Genomic DNA, 13,184 nt, shown 5'->3' with positions numbered 1-13,184 from the left:
AAGACTTTCCCAGCCAAGCAGAAACTGAAGAAATTCTCTACAATTATACCTGCTTCACAAAAAAGTACTTAAGGGAGTTCTACATCTGGGAGGAACTCTCAAAATTAGACATAGAGGAAATATAAATCAACTTAATAAAGGTCACATATGATGAGCTCACAGCTAACATCACACTGACTGTGGAAAATCTTGAAGGTTTTTCCTCTAAGAACTGGAACAAAACAAAGATGCCCACTTTCACCACTCATTCAATACAGTCCTGAAAAGCCCAGTCAGAGAAATAAGAAAAGGCATCTAAATTAAAGGGATAAAAGGCATCTAAGTTGAAAATGAGAAAGTCAAACTGTCCCTCTTTGTAGATGATATTATGTTATATGGAGAAAAAGACTCAATCAAAAGATCTGTGGAATTGAAAAACAAATTTAGCCAAATTACAGAATACAGACAGAATACAGAATCAACACACAAAAAATAGTAATGTTTTACACCAATAATGAACTACTGGAAACAAAAGCAAGCAATCTCATTTAAAATAGCTACAAAAATAATAAAATATCAACTGAGTGCAGTGGCTGATCCCTATGATCCCAGCACTTTGGGAGACTGGGGCTAAAGAATTACCTCAGGCCAGGAGTTCAACAGCAGCATGGGCAACATGGTGAGATCCTGTCTCTATAAAATGCGAAAATTATCCAGGCTTGCATGTAATCCCAGCTATTCAGATGGTTGGATCGCCTGAACCCAGGAGGACAAGGCTACAGCAACCCATGTAAGACCCTGACTAGCCAAAGCATACTGGACAAAAAGAACAAAGCTGAAAGCATTACACTATTTGACTTCAAAAAGTACTACGAAGTCATAGTACCAAAAACAAAATAGTAATGGTATAAAAATAGACAGTAAGACTAATAGAAAAAAATAGAAAAAACAGAAATAAATGTTTACATTCAATTGATTTTCAATAGTGGTGCTAAAATATATATTGAGGAAAAGATACCCTCTTCAACAAGTTGTGCTGGGAAAACTGGATATTCACGCGCAGAAGAATGAAACTAGACTTCTATGTCTCACCATATACAAAAGTCAACTTAATGCGGATTAAATATTTAAATGTAAGTCCTGAAATTTTGAAACTACTAGGAAAAAAACAACAGGAAAGGCTTCAGGGCATTGGACTAAACAAAGATTTTATAACTAACCTAAAACACCAGGCAGCGAAACCAAAAATAGACAAATGAGGCTCTATGAAGCTAAAACTGTTTCACACATCAAAGAAAGCAATGAACAGAGTAAACAGACCACCTATAGAATGGGAGAAAATTTACTCAAATTACTAACCTCAATGCTGGACAGGCAAGCCCTAAAGCAGAGTTTAGTCCACAAGGGCTCTTGGTTTTGCACAGGAGAGAGTGTAAGGCCAAGCCAGAGGTAGAAGAAAACAGCTTTTTTGAAGCAGCAGTGTTCCAACTCCAGTTGTGTTACCTCTCCGTGACTGCTCCTGCAGAGTGGGGCTCTCCCATAGGCAGAGAATAGCAGCTAAGGGCAGTTGTGCAGTCATATTTATGCCCACTTTTAATTACATGTAGATTAAGAAGTGGTTAATGCAGAAATTTCTAGGGAAGTGGTAGTAACTTTTGGGTCATCAGGTCACTGCCCTGAAAAGAGGCAGTAAGTCCCAGGTGCTGCCACAGCAATGGTAAACTAACATTGCACACTCGGGTCATATCTTATGGAAAGCTGCTTCTGCTCCATCCCTGTTTTAGCTAGTCCTCAACTTGGTCCAGTGCCTGAGCTTCTGATGTTCAGTCCTGCCTCCTGCCTCATTCACTTCTCAGAGATTAGAAACTCTCCCTAATCTTAATGGGACTCTAGAAGGGCAGAGGTCTGTCTTCTCTAATTGCTTCCTGCTGCAATTATGGGTGTAGGTTCTGCCTACCACCAGAGAAGCAAAATTCTCTGGATACTTAATTTAAGGGGCCCAGAAGCAAGACACTCATTCTTTGGGACAGTAGGCAGAATGGGTTTGATGAGTTTGAGGGCTTGTGCCAACATTTTTCTTACCTGGATTACTTGTAATCTAGAAGACACAAACTTTACTAAGAGGTTAAACAAGCAAAGGCCCAAATTTGCAACAAGACAGCTATCAAAAAGTCTTAGGAGAGCTAAAAGCCAGGTGAGACTTGGGAAGACACTTTTGAAAGTTCACCAGATACAGTTGGGATCAGTGCCTGGTTATATATATATATATCCATGTAGCTTGCCCATATATTTTTTTAATGTTAACCTAAACCTCCCCAAAGTTGCTAATATATGTGCAGCAGCTTTTAGTAATAAGTATATAGACTCCTTCTTGTTTAACTGGTAAATAATCTAGTGTTAGTCTGTTATCAAAAACCACATTTGACAGAGACTCAAGGTACTCATGAGTTCCCTTTAATGCCTGACCTGTGTTGATTTAAGTTCTTTAGAGTTGACTCATGGTAAGCAAAGCTGCCCTGGACTGTTGCTAGTCCTATTGCTGCCCTGATTCCTGCCAGAATTAATTCTATGGCTTGCTTACTTCTGGTATTCTTAGGTTTTAAGGGGTAATAGACAGTGACCCGCAGAGGGGCAAGGATGGCTAGAGTTTCAAGTTTTTTATATACAAGGGAATGCTACTCCTAAAATAACAGGATCATGATGGTTAGTGTTTATGGGGTGTGACATCTTCTCATTCATGGTCACAAACCAAAATGAGCCCAGCTGGCTCACAAACACTCTGGAGGGTGTGATGTTCATCCTTTGCTGCCAAGTTGTGTCTATAGAGATATTTCCTTTCTGCTCCAATGAGGGTGGTCAAAAAAATTTTGTTTTCCAGAAGGGGGAGTACTCCAACCTTCTCAGACTAAGCAGTTGTTTTTCTCTTGTTTGTTCTGAAGTGAGAGAAGGCACCATATATAGTCTCCTCACTTAGAAGTAGAATTCTATTTACCTTACTGTGTCCTTGGGAACTTGGCAGCTAAAGTTGGATCATAGCATCAGAGGGAAACTTCCACTTCAGTGTCATTAACACAGCAGTGAGTGCAAAAGACAGAATTGTTAATGCACTGGAAACATAGGTACCTAACTTCCTAGGCCCATGCAGTAGTGGTGGGAGGTTCAGGTGGAATATATTATGTGGGGGAGGGTTTCACTTAGCAAGTAGGGTTTTGGTTATTTCAGGATCACTATGGTTAGTTAGATCTGAGGTCTAGTGGTGAGATTTTCCAAAAAAAACCAGAAGATGCAATTCTGTATCCTGGCAATGTTGATAAATCCAGCAGCCATGAAGATGATTTCGTGATGCTATAGTTGTTGAAATATTTACCACAGAGTTGTGTTCCCACTCACATGGGATCAATGTAGTTGAGAGAGCAAACAGGACCAAGAGTGACAACATGGTGTCTGGTTGAGTGGGGTCTCTATGCCCAATAAGAACAAAAGCAGTTTCCTGGGAGGTTGGCTAAAGTGATAAAAAAGTAATACTGCAGTCAGGAAGAAGAGAATGATTAAAGCTTCTGCTGCCACCCACAGCATCATGTTACAACTTCTAGATGAGTGTTGATTCTTTTAAATAGGTAGCAGTAGTCCTCCAAAAGCTCTTAAATGTAGATTATGGTGTTCTCCATTTGTGTGCCTGCAGTTTGTGAGCAACAGCTTTAATCCTGGACAATTGTACCGAAGTAGGTAGTCCCTGAAGTTTAACAGGACTGTGACACTCAACAATACCTGATAGGGACTCTTCCATTTTGGTGATACCTTCTGCCATTATTGAAAGTTTCCTCAGGCCTCCCCAGAAGCTATTATGGTTACTGAGCAGCCTGCAAAACCATAAGGCAGTTAAACATCTTTTTAAAATAAATTGCCCAGTCTTATGTTTCTCTGTAGCAGTTCAAGAACACACTACTACTGGTGTCAAGTAAAACGACTTGATATTGAAGTAGGTGACCTCCTCTTAGCCACGGATACTCTATTGCTTCTAGAGCCACCAATGTTCCAAGGATCCCTCAGAGTATTGTTCTGTCCGAGTTTTTAGCAGATTGGGGTCAACTATTTGCTTTGTGAGAGGGGGCAATAATTTGTGTCCACATACTTGGAGGGCCTTTTGAACTTGGCTTAAGTTGATATTATGGGTGAGCATTCTATGCATCTTTTTATCAAGCAAGAGATCAGAAGCTAAAAATGGCGGTAAGTCTGCTCAAAAGGACTAAGTTTTAGAATTTCCTTTTGGGGACATCCTTACTTGTAAAAATGCTATAGCTAAGAGAGAAACCCAGGCCTCTGAAGGGGTTTGCTAATGTCATTTTTAAAACATAATTAGCTTTTTTATTTTACCTGAGGATTGAGGACTCCAGGAGAGTGAAGGGGATAGATAATGCCTAAGACTGAAGAAAAGCTCCTGGGCCACTTTAGGAGTGCAGGCATGTTTATTATCACTCTACAGATTTTTAGGTAAATCAAACTTTTTGGAGATCTGAGTAAGTAAAAACTTTGACACTTTTTTTTTTTTTTTTTTTTTTTTGAGAGAGAGTCGCCCTCTGTTGCCCAGGCTGGAGTGCAATGGTGCTATCTCAGCTCACTGCAACCTCCACCTCCCAGGTCCCAGAGATTCTCCTGCCTCAGCCTCCCAAGTAGCTGGGATTACAGGCGCGCATCACCACACCAGTTTATTTTTGTAGTAGACACAGGATTTCCTCATGTTGGCCAAGCTGGTCTTGAGCTCCTTACCTTAGGTGATCTGCCCGCCTTGACCTCCCAAAGTGTTCGGCTCACAGGTGCAAGCCACTATGTCCAGTCAAATTTTGACACTTCTAATGTCTTCTTTGTCATTGTGGGTAAAGCCTCAATCCACTTGGTCAAAGTGTCCATAAATACTGGCAAATATTTCTATCCTCTGTAGGATGGTATCTAAAGAAAGTCTATTTGCCAGTCTTTCCAGGGCATGTCCCTCAATGTTGTAATGGTTTGCATAGAGGTGGGGATATAGGGTTGCTTCCTAGATCATTACAGGCACAAAGATCACAGACCCTGGGACCCTCTTTGCAGTATAGAATAGGTTTTTTCCCTAAAATGGAGAAACTAACTTGATAGTTAAGTCATGAAAATGCCTAACTACTTTCATTGCTCAGCCTCAGAGAGGAAGAGTTTGTTGCTTCCTACTAACCATCACAAGGGATGCTTTTGTAACCCTTTCAGCTCTGCCCATTTAATTTCCTCAGGGGTATAGTGTGATGTTCCCAACATGGGTGCAGTACCTGGCATTAGTCAGTGTCCTATAACACTGGTGTTTCTCTAGCTGTGGCCTTAGCTACTCTGTCTGCCAGAGTATTTCGTTTGATAATAGAGGTGTCTTCCTTTTCGTGTCCCCTGCACTGCCTCACTCTTTTGAGAGCTAGGAAGCATCTAAATGTTCCAAGATCTGAGTGATGTATGGGAGACCCTTTAGCTGTTAGCATTCCATTGTTTTTCTGTATAGCAGCATGAGCACAGAGCACCAGGAACCCCTATTTGGAATCAATAAATATACTGACTCTTAAGGCTTTCCCAACTTGAGGACCCTGATCAGAGCAAGTAATTGTGCTTTTTGAATAGAAGCTTGGAAAGGCAGAGTTTTGACCTCAATGACATCTTGTTGACTAAATACAACAAGATGTACATTTTTTACTCCCTGATGCATAAAAGGCTATACCTATCTGTAAACTACGCAACATTGAGATTAGACAGAAAGTCATCTTTGAATTTAGTCCTGCTACATAAGTTCGGTTGTATGGTTTCCGCACAGGAGAGAAATTAGTTAAGGATCTATTTCCTGGGATGTGAACTCTGGGAACAGGATAGCAGGGTTTAACACCCAACATACTTTAAGGATTACATCTGAGGTGTTGATATGGTTTGATTCTGTGTCCCCACCCACCCAAATCTCATGTAAAATTATAATTGCCAGTGTTGGAGGTTTGTCCTGGTCGGAAGTGATGGGATCATGGGGGTGGATACCCACTGGGTGCTGTTCTTATAATAATGAGTGAGTTCTCATGAGATCTGGTTGTTTAAAAGTGTGTGGCACCTTCCTCCTCTCTCTCTCCCTCTCCTGGTCTAGTCATGTAAGATGTGACTGCTTCCCCTTCACCTTCTACCATGATTGAAAGTTTCCTGAGGCCTCCCCAGAAGCCATTATGCTTCCTGTGCAGTCTGCAAAACCGTGAGCCAATTAAACATGGTTTTAAAATAAAATAAAAAATGTTTTAAAATCATCTTCCCCAGTCTTAGCTGTTTCTTTTTAGCAGTTCAAGAACACACTAATACAGGTGTCAAGCAGAGGGCCTGATACTTAAGTAGGTATCTTCCTGTTAGCCACTGACATTCATTCTCCTGTAGGACAACCTATATTGTTTAGGGGGTCATAACATCTAGTAATTGTCCCAAGGTAAAGTAAACTTACTGGTTTTTTTTTCTTTGGCTCACAAGCATCCTGGCTGCCCAGATGCCACCTGGTTTAGCTGTTTAGGAAAGTAAGCCACTGGCCTAGGGCTATTTCTGAGCCTTTGGGGTAAGACATCCAACCTCATGCCTTGTTTTTCAGTCACATAGAAGGTAAAACTATTTTCTAAGTTAAAGAGCCTCAAAGCAGGAGTTGTTTTTAGTTTTGCTTTTAGGGTAAAGAGCGCCCTGTTGGCAGGTTCCATCCCAATTCAAAGGCGCATGATTACTGTCTTTTAGAGCTTCATAGAGAAGCTTTGCTGTAAGACCAAACCAAGGAATCCAGATCTGGCAGCATCGGGCCATTCCCAAAAAGTCTCTTGACTGTTTCTTATTCTGAGGTAGTTGGAGGGCCAAGATTGTCACTTTTCACTTTTGGTTCAAAGTTCTTGTCCCAGGTGTGAGCACATACCCCAAATATTTAACATTTTGCACAGAGACCTGGGCCTTGTAGGGCATACACGATAGCCTTGCTTTGCCTGAAAATTAAGGAGCTGAATTGTGTTTCTATTGGAGTCTTCCCTAGTAGATGTAGAAATCCATCTACATGTTGCAAAATAAATCCATTAGTTAACTGTAGTTCCCTTAATCCTTGGCAATGTATTGCCAAAGAGATGAAGACTGTGCCAAAAACACTGGAGAGGAACTGTGCAGGTAAGTTGAGATGTAGCATGAGTGTCTGGATCAGTTCATTCAAAAGCAAAAATATACTGGCAGCATGGTGTAAAGATATACAAAAGAAAGCATGCTTTAAGTCTTAACACTGTGAATCAATGAACGTCTTCAGGAATCTCTGTCAAGCATTAGGAACTAACAGGTGGACTGGGACTACTGTCCCATCAAATCCCCTTAGAGTCAAAACAAATCTATGTTCCTCATTTGATTTCCAAACAGATAAAATGGGGAGTCATGTGGAGACTGACAGGACTGTCATAATTTGTACCTTTGGACCCTCATTATTAAGGGCTGGATGTCCCTCTGAGCCTCAGCATTCAAGAAACACTGTTTTTGTCCAGGGGTAATTAACATTGGTTTTTAGGAAAATCTGGACTGGGAGTATATTAACAGCTCTACCAGAAACTTCCATGTCACAAACAGAAAGGTCTACTAAAGAAGCAATATGTAATGGAAGGTAGCTCTTCTTCATATCTGTGTTAATGTAATACTTGGAGCTAAGAGAAGTGTTCTTTCTGGCCTGTTGTCTTCTCATGGGGCACTTTAAAGTGAACTGTGATCTGTAATTTGGAAAATAAGTTTCTCCCTAATAAGATAGAGCACTTAGGTAAAAGTATTAAAAAACCTCTTGGAAAATGTATGGTCCTTCACTGTGGAACCAAGCAGATGGGTACATCTCCTCATTCGTGGCTGGCCATCAATTCCTGTTACTGTACAAGAGTGAGAAAACAGTAGCCCTTGGAAATGAGTTAAAACTGAGTAGGCAGCTCCCATTTCCAATAAACACTCAATATTTTTGTCTCCTATATCAAGGGTTACCTGAGGCTGGTCTGCGGAGATAGTAAGGTGTCCAGTGGGAGATACAGAGAATTTTAGGCCTATCACTCCTCTACTTTTTGGGCCATTATGAGTCTGTGTCTCAGTCTGTCTTTTAATCCTGGTGCAGTTCTTCCAATGACGTTCTTGCAGAAGACAAGTGCTGATTTTGATCTAGAGGCTGGTAAGTGAGGGACTGTCATCTGAGCATCCTAGATGCCAGTGTTACCATATTTCTTTAAGAAGGGTAATTCTGAGGCAGCAGTGGTCCTAAAGTAACCACTAACAATTGTGCTTTTTGGCCAGTTCTTCTGGTTTTTGCCTCTTCCTCTGCTCTGTCCCTATTATTGTAAACCCCAAAGGCAATGTCTAAGAGTTGGCTCAGAGCAGTTGTTGTCCCACTGCTAGCTTTTGTTGCTTTAGCCAAATGTCAGGGGCAAACTGATTAATAAAACACACACCCAAAGGAGCTCACACTTCCAAAGGGTCAGGGTATATATTAGTATTTTTTCTCAGTGCCTGAAACCAACAGCCCTGAATTAGAGTGGGATTTTCATCTTTTTCCTCATATATTTCTCTTACTTTATCATAATCCACTGGCTTAATCCCACAGTTTTTCTTACTATTAAACAAGTTAGTATGTAATTTCTACATTTGATTCCTTGAGACCCTTTCTAGTAATCCCATTGAGGTCTAGATCTGAGACTGTATCTCTCCCCACAAGATAAATGGCATGACCTGGGTTACACACAGCCATTCTATCTGTATGTTTATAACAGTACCTGGAATTCTTTGTTATTCATCTACATTACAGTAAGTGGATAGTAGGCCAGGCACTGTGGCTCACACCTGCAATCCCAGCACTTTGGGAGACCAAGGTGGGTGGATCACATGAGGTCAGGAGTTCAAGAACAGCCTGGCCAACATGATGAAACCCCATCTCTACTAAAAGTACAAAAAATTAGCCGTGTGGTAGTGGGCGCCTGTGGTGGTGGGCATGGTGCTAGTCGCCTATAATCCCCGCTTCTCAGGAGGTTGAGGCAGGGAGAATCGCTTGAACATGGCAGGTGGAGGTTGCAGTGAGCTGAAATTGCGCCAGTGCACTCCAACCTGGGTGACAGAGCAAGACTCCATCTCAGAAAAAAAAAAAAAAGAGGAAGGAAGGAAGGAAAGAAGGAAAGATGGAAGGAAGGAAGAAGGAAGGAAGGAAGGAGGGAAGGAAGGAAGGAAATAAGCAGATAATATTTGCATGTCATACCAAGTTAAATGGATCCTTTGAAAACTGAGCAATTTCTTCCTTGCATATGGTCAAATCAGACATGGAGAAAGACACATGTACTTCAATTGTTCCTCCATCTCCATCAGCTACCTCTGACAGTAGACGCAAATTTGATTTGGGGGGCTAACATGGGGCCTCAATCCTAGTAGTACTGTTTGGGCTCACTTTCTTTGCAGTGGGGGATGTGAGCCAGGGTTTGTTGGATAAGATGGAGGGGTGCCTGATGACCTTGGAGTGGAATCCTGCACTAAATAACCAGTGGGGCTCCCTCAGCACTAGGGGACTGAGGAAGCTATGAAGGGGGATTACAGGCCTTCTAGGAGAAGCAGCTAGGAGGAGGTCATCTAGCGTATCTGATGCAGCTTCTGGATATCTGGGAGTATCATGAGCCAGACACATTCTACAGCTAGCCCTTAGGTTAGGATCCTGGTAGAGGGCCATAAAAGTCTACACATAAGGAAATTCTTTTTCTTCCTTTTTATAAAGCAAATCTAATTATATAATATCATTATAATATAAATAACTATGCCTAGCCCAAATCTATTGGTTTGCAAATTTGTATTGAACCCAATGAGGTTTTCTTTTTCAATTAGTCTAATAATTTAAACTTACTTCAATTGTCTAAAAAACACCCCAATGGTAATTATTTTGGGATGCTTGCCATTGTCCCTATGGCTAGAGTCACCATAAGGCTAATTCAGTTAGCCTAAGTTTAGCAAATGACTACTTACTTTTCACTTTCTGTAGATAGTAAGGTATTACAAAAGTGAATTATATGCTTCAAATGGGCATTTGCATGTTAAGCCTAAATTCCATAGAGAGTGAGCAATGGACAGAGAGGAGGGATGCAAGAGAGGAAACAAAAGAGTAAACATCATTGCCCAAGGGGTAACATCAACATCAAAGGCCCTGACTTGTCAGAGAACCTACCCAGTAGTAGAAATATAAAAAAAAAAGTTGCGTGACCACTTGACTACTGCTATAGGTGGCTGTCCATCAGACTAGGGGCCTGGAACCTCCCAGTTCCTTGGACCAAGATGGGTTTGAACAGGCAGTTGTAGGATAGTACATAGAAAGCATCTTGCAAACTTCTAATGCTAGGGCAGAACAAAGTGAGACCAATATTCCCCTAGGAGGAAGGGCTATAACCCACAATCCTAGAAGGAATGTTAATACCAAGTACCACAGAACATCTGGGATGGAGGAACTGGGGGACCAAAAATATCAATGCTGAAAACTCAGAGTGCCCAAGTTTCAGCCAATGAGGGATGCTGCATCAAATGACAAAAACCTTTAGGCACCTGGGGGAGAGGGGCCAGACAACAATGAAACCAAGAACAAGTTGGGGTCACAGAACACTGTGATGCTCACATCCCAGGATTAACACAATGGAGAACCTCACACAACCAAGTGCCCTACCTTAAACAATTGCCCAAACACAATTAACAGAAATTTAAAAGGAAACATAAGACTGCAAATAAAACATACACTTTAGATCTGAAAATAAATGACTGATAGAACAATAAAAATGGAGTCAGAAGGGAAAGGACTGGGGGAGGAGGTGACAAGGACATACTTTGGGGCATTTAAGTGAGCTGGGATTTCTAACTGATCACCTAGCCAAAGGCTTTTATTTTATTCCCTAGTTCTTCTGCTACTATGCAGATGGGAGCAGAAAGGACACTCAGCCATCCACCAGAGCAGAAATGACACCAAGTGATCTTCCACATGGGACCCTGGTGAAGATCTCTCCAGGATCCCTTAGCTTAGGTAAACTCAGCTGCCATGGTGGGAGGGGCCAGCATGGGGACTGGTAATCCACCAGCCATTTCTCACTATCTTAATTACTGTCCAGCTGTCTGCTGTCACATCGATCACCAACTGCCTTCCTGCTGGCCAACTGTTGTCTCACTGACTGCCGTCTCACCATCACCTCACTGACAGCCACTTCTCAACCCACTTCTCACACCATCACCTCACCATCTCTCACGTTGCTGGCTTCTCTTATGTCGCTGTCTTCCTTCCTCACCCCATGTTGAGCACTACACTGAAACACGACAGATGAGTCCCAAAGTATGGCTTAGCCCATGAGGGTTCTTGGCTTTTGTCAGGAAGGCTGAGGCAGGATTCCTTGAGCCCAGGAGTTTGAGGCTGTGGTGAGCTACGATTGAAAAGCCACTGCTTTTCTAGAGTGGGTGATGAGGAAAAACCCTGCTGCTTTTTAAAAAGTATATATACACAATGGAATGCTATTCAGACATAAATAATGACTTTTGTCATTTGTACCAATATGTGTGAGCCTGGAGACATAATGTTAAGCAAAATAACTCAAGCATAGGAAGCACAGAAAGATGAATACTACACATTCTCACTCATTTGTGAGAGCTAAAAAGATACAAATTCATGGAAGTACAGAGTACAATTTTGAGTATTAAGGAAGTATAGCAAGGAGGGGAGCATGAACAGAGAGGTTGGTTAATCAATACAAAATTACTGCTAGATAGGAAGAATGAGTTCTAGTAACACTGTAGGGCAAACACAGCTAGCCATAATTCATTGTATATCTTCATAAAGCTACAAGAAAGGGACCAGGCACTGTGGCTCACGCCTGTAATCCCAGCACTTTGGGAGGCCAAGGCAGGCAGATCACCTGAAATCAGTTGTTCAAGACCAGCCTGACTAACATGGTGAAATCCCATCTCTACTAAAAATACAAAAATTATCCAGATGCGGTGGTGAGCGCCTGTAATCCCAGCTACTCGGGAGGCTGAAGCAGGAGAATCGCTTGAGCCCAAGAGGCCAAGGTTGCAGTGAGCGGAGATCCTGTCATTGCACTCCAGCATGGGCAACAAGAGCAAAACTCTGTCTCAAACAAACAAAAAAAAGCTACCAGAAAGGATTTTGACAGTTTACAAAGCAAAGAAATAAATATTTGAAATAATAGGTATGCTAATTACTCTGGTTTGATCATTGTAAGTGGTACAGTATACACATATCAAAATCTTACTCTGTATCTGTTAAGTATGCAGAATTATATGTGCCAACTAAAAATGGAAGAGAAAAAAATAAGAAATATTTCCAAATAAAAATAAAACCTAAAATAATATCTGAATTTTTTTTTTGCATTTAAGATTATATGTTAGGCCGGGCGCAGTGGCTCACGCCTGTAATCCCAGCACTTTGGGAGGCCAAGGCAGGCAGATCACGAGGGCAGGAGATCGAGACCATCCTGGCTAACACTGTGAAACCCCGTCTCTACTAAAAATACAAAAAAAAAAAAAATAGCTGGGTGTTGTGGTGGGTGCCTTAGTCCCAGTTACTCGGAAGGCTGAGGCAGGAGAATGGCGTGAACTCGGGAAGCAGAGCTTGCAGTGAGCCAAGATTGAGCCACTCCACTCCAGCCTGGGTGACAGAGCGAGACTCCATCTCAAAAAAAAAAAAAAAAAAAAGATTATACATTATATGTAGACACACTGACAAGTTGTAATGTAGGCACTTTTATCAAAAAATGTGAGTGTATAGTCCCACTATTTTCAAACATACTATTTTATTTTCAAAACCTCTTACAAATACTTGTGTTTCTTATTCCAAGGCAATTACATATTTATGATTACTTATGGTGTCTTTTAAATATGTGCAAATTTAAAATGAAAAGCATCTTTTTATAATTACAAGCTATAGTTGATTTGTAATAAATTACTTATGCCTATTATAGGTAAAGGTAGAAATTACATTTATATTTATCCAAATAAATATATTACCAAATTCAAATGATAGGTTTTTTTCTTTAATTTTACTTTAAGTTCCGGGATACATGTGCAGAAAGTGCAGGTTTGTTACATAGGTATATGTGTGCCATAGGTTAGCTGTGCAATAGGTTAGCTGCACCTATTGCCCCGTCATCTAGGTTCCTCCTCTC

The sequence above is a fragment of the Macaca mulatta genome, chromosome Y (genome assembly GCF_049350105.2).
Source record: "Macaca mulatta isolate MMU2019108-1 chromosome Y, T2T-MMU8v2.0, whole genome shotgun sequence".
Taxonomy (NCBI): domain Eukaryota; kingdom Metazoa; phylum Chordata; class Mammalia; order Primates; family Cercopithecidae; genus Macaca; species Macaca mulatta.
The sequence above is the reverse complement of the archived record's forward strand: the minus strand, read 5'-3'. Positions refer to the sequence as shown.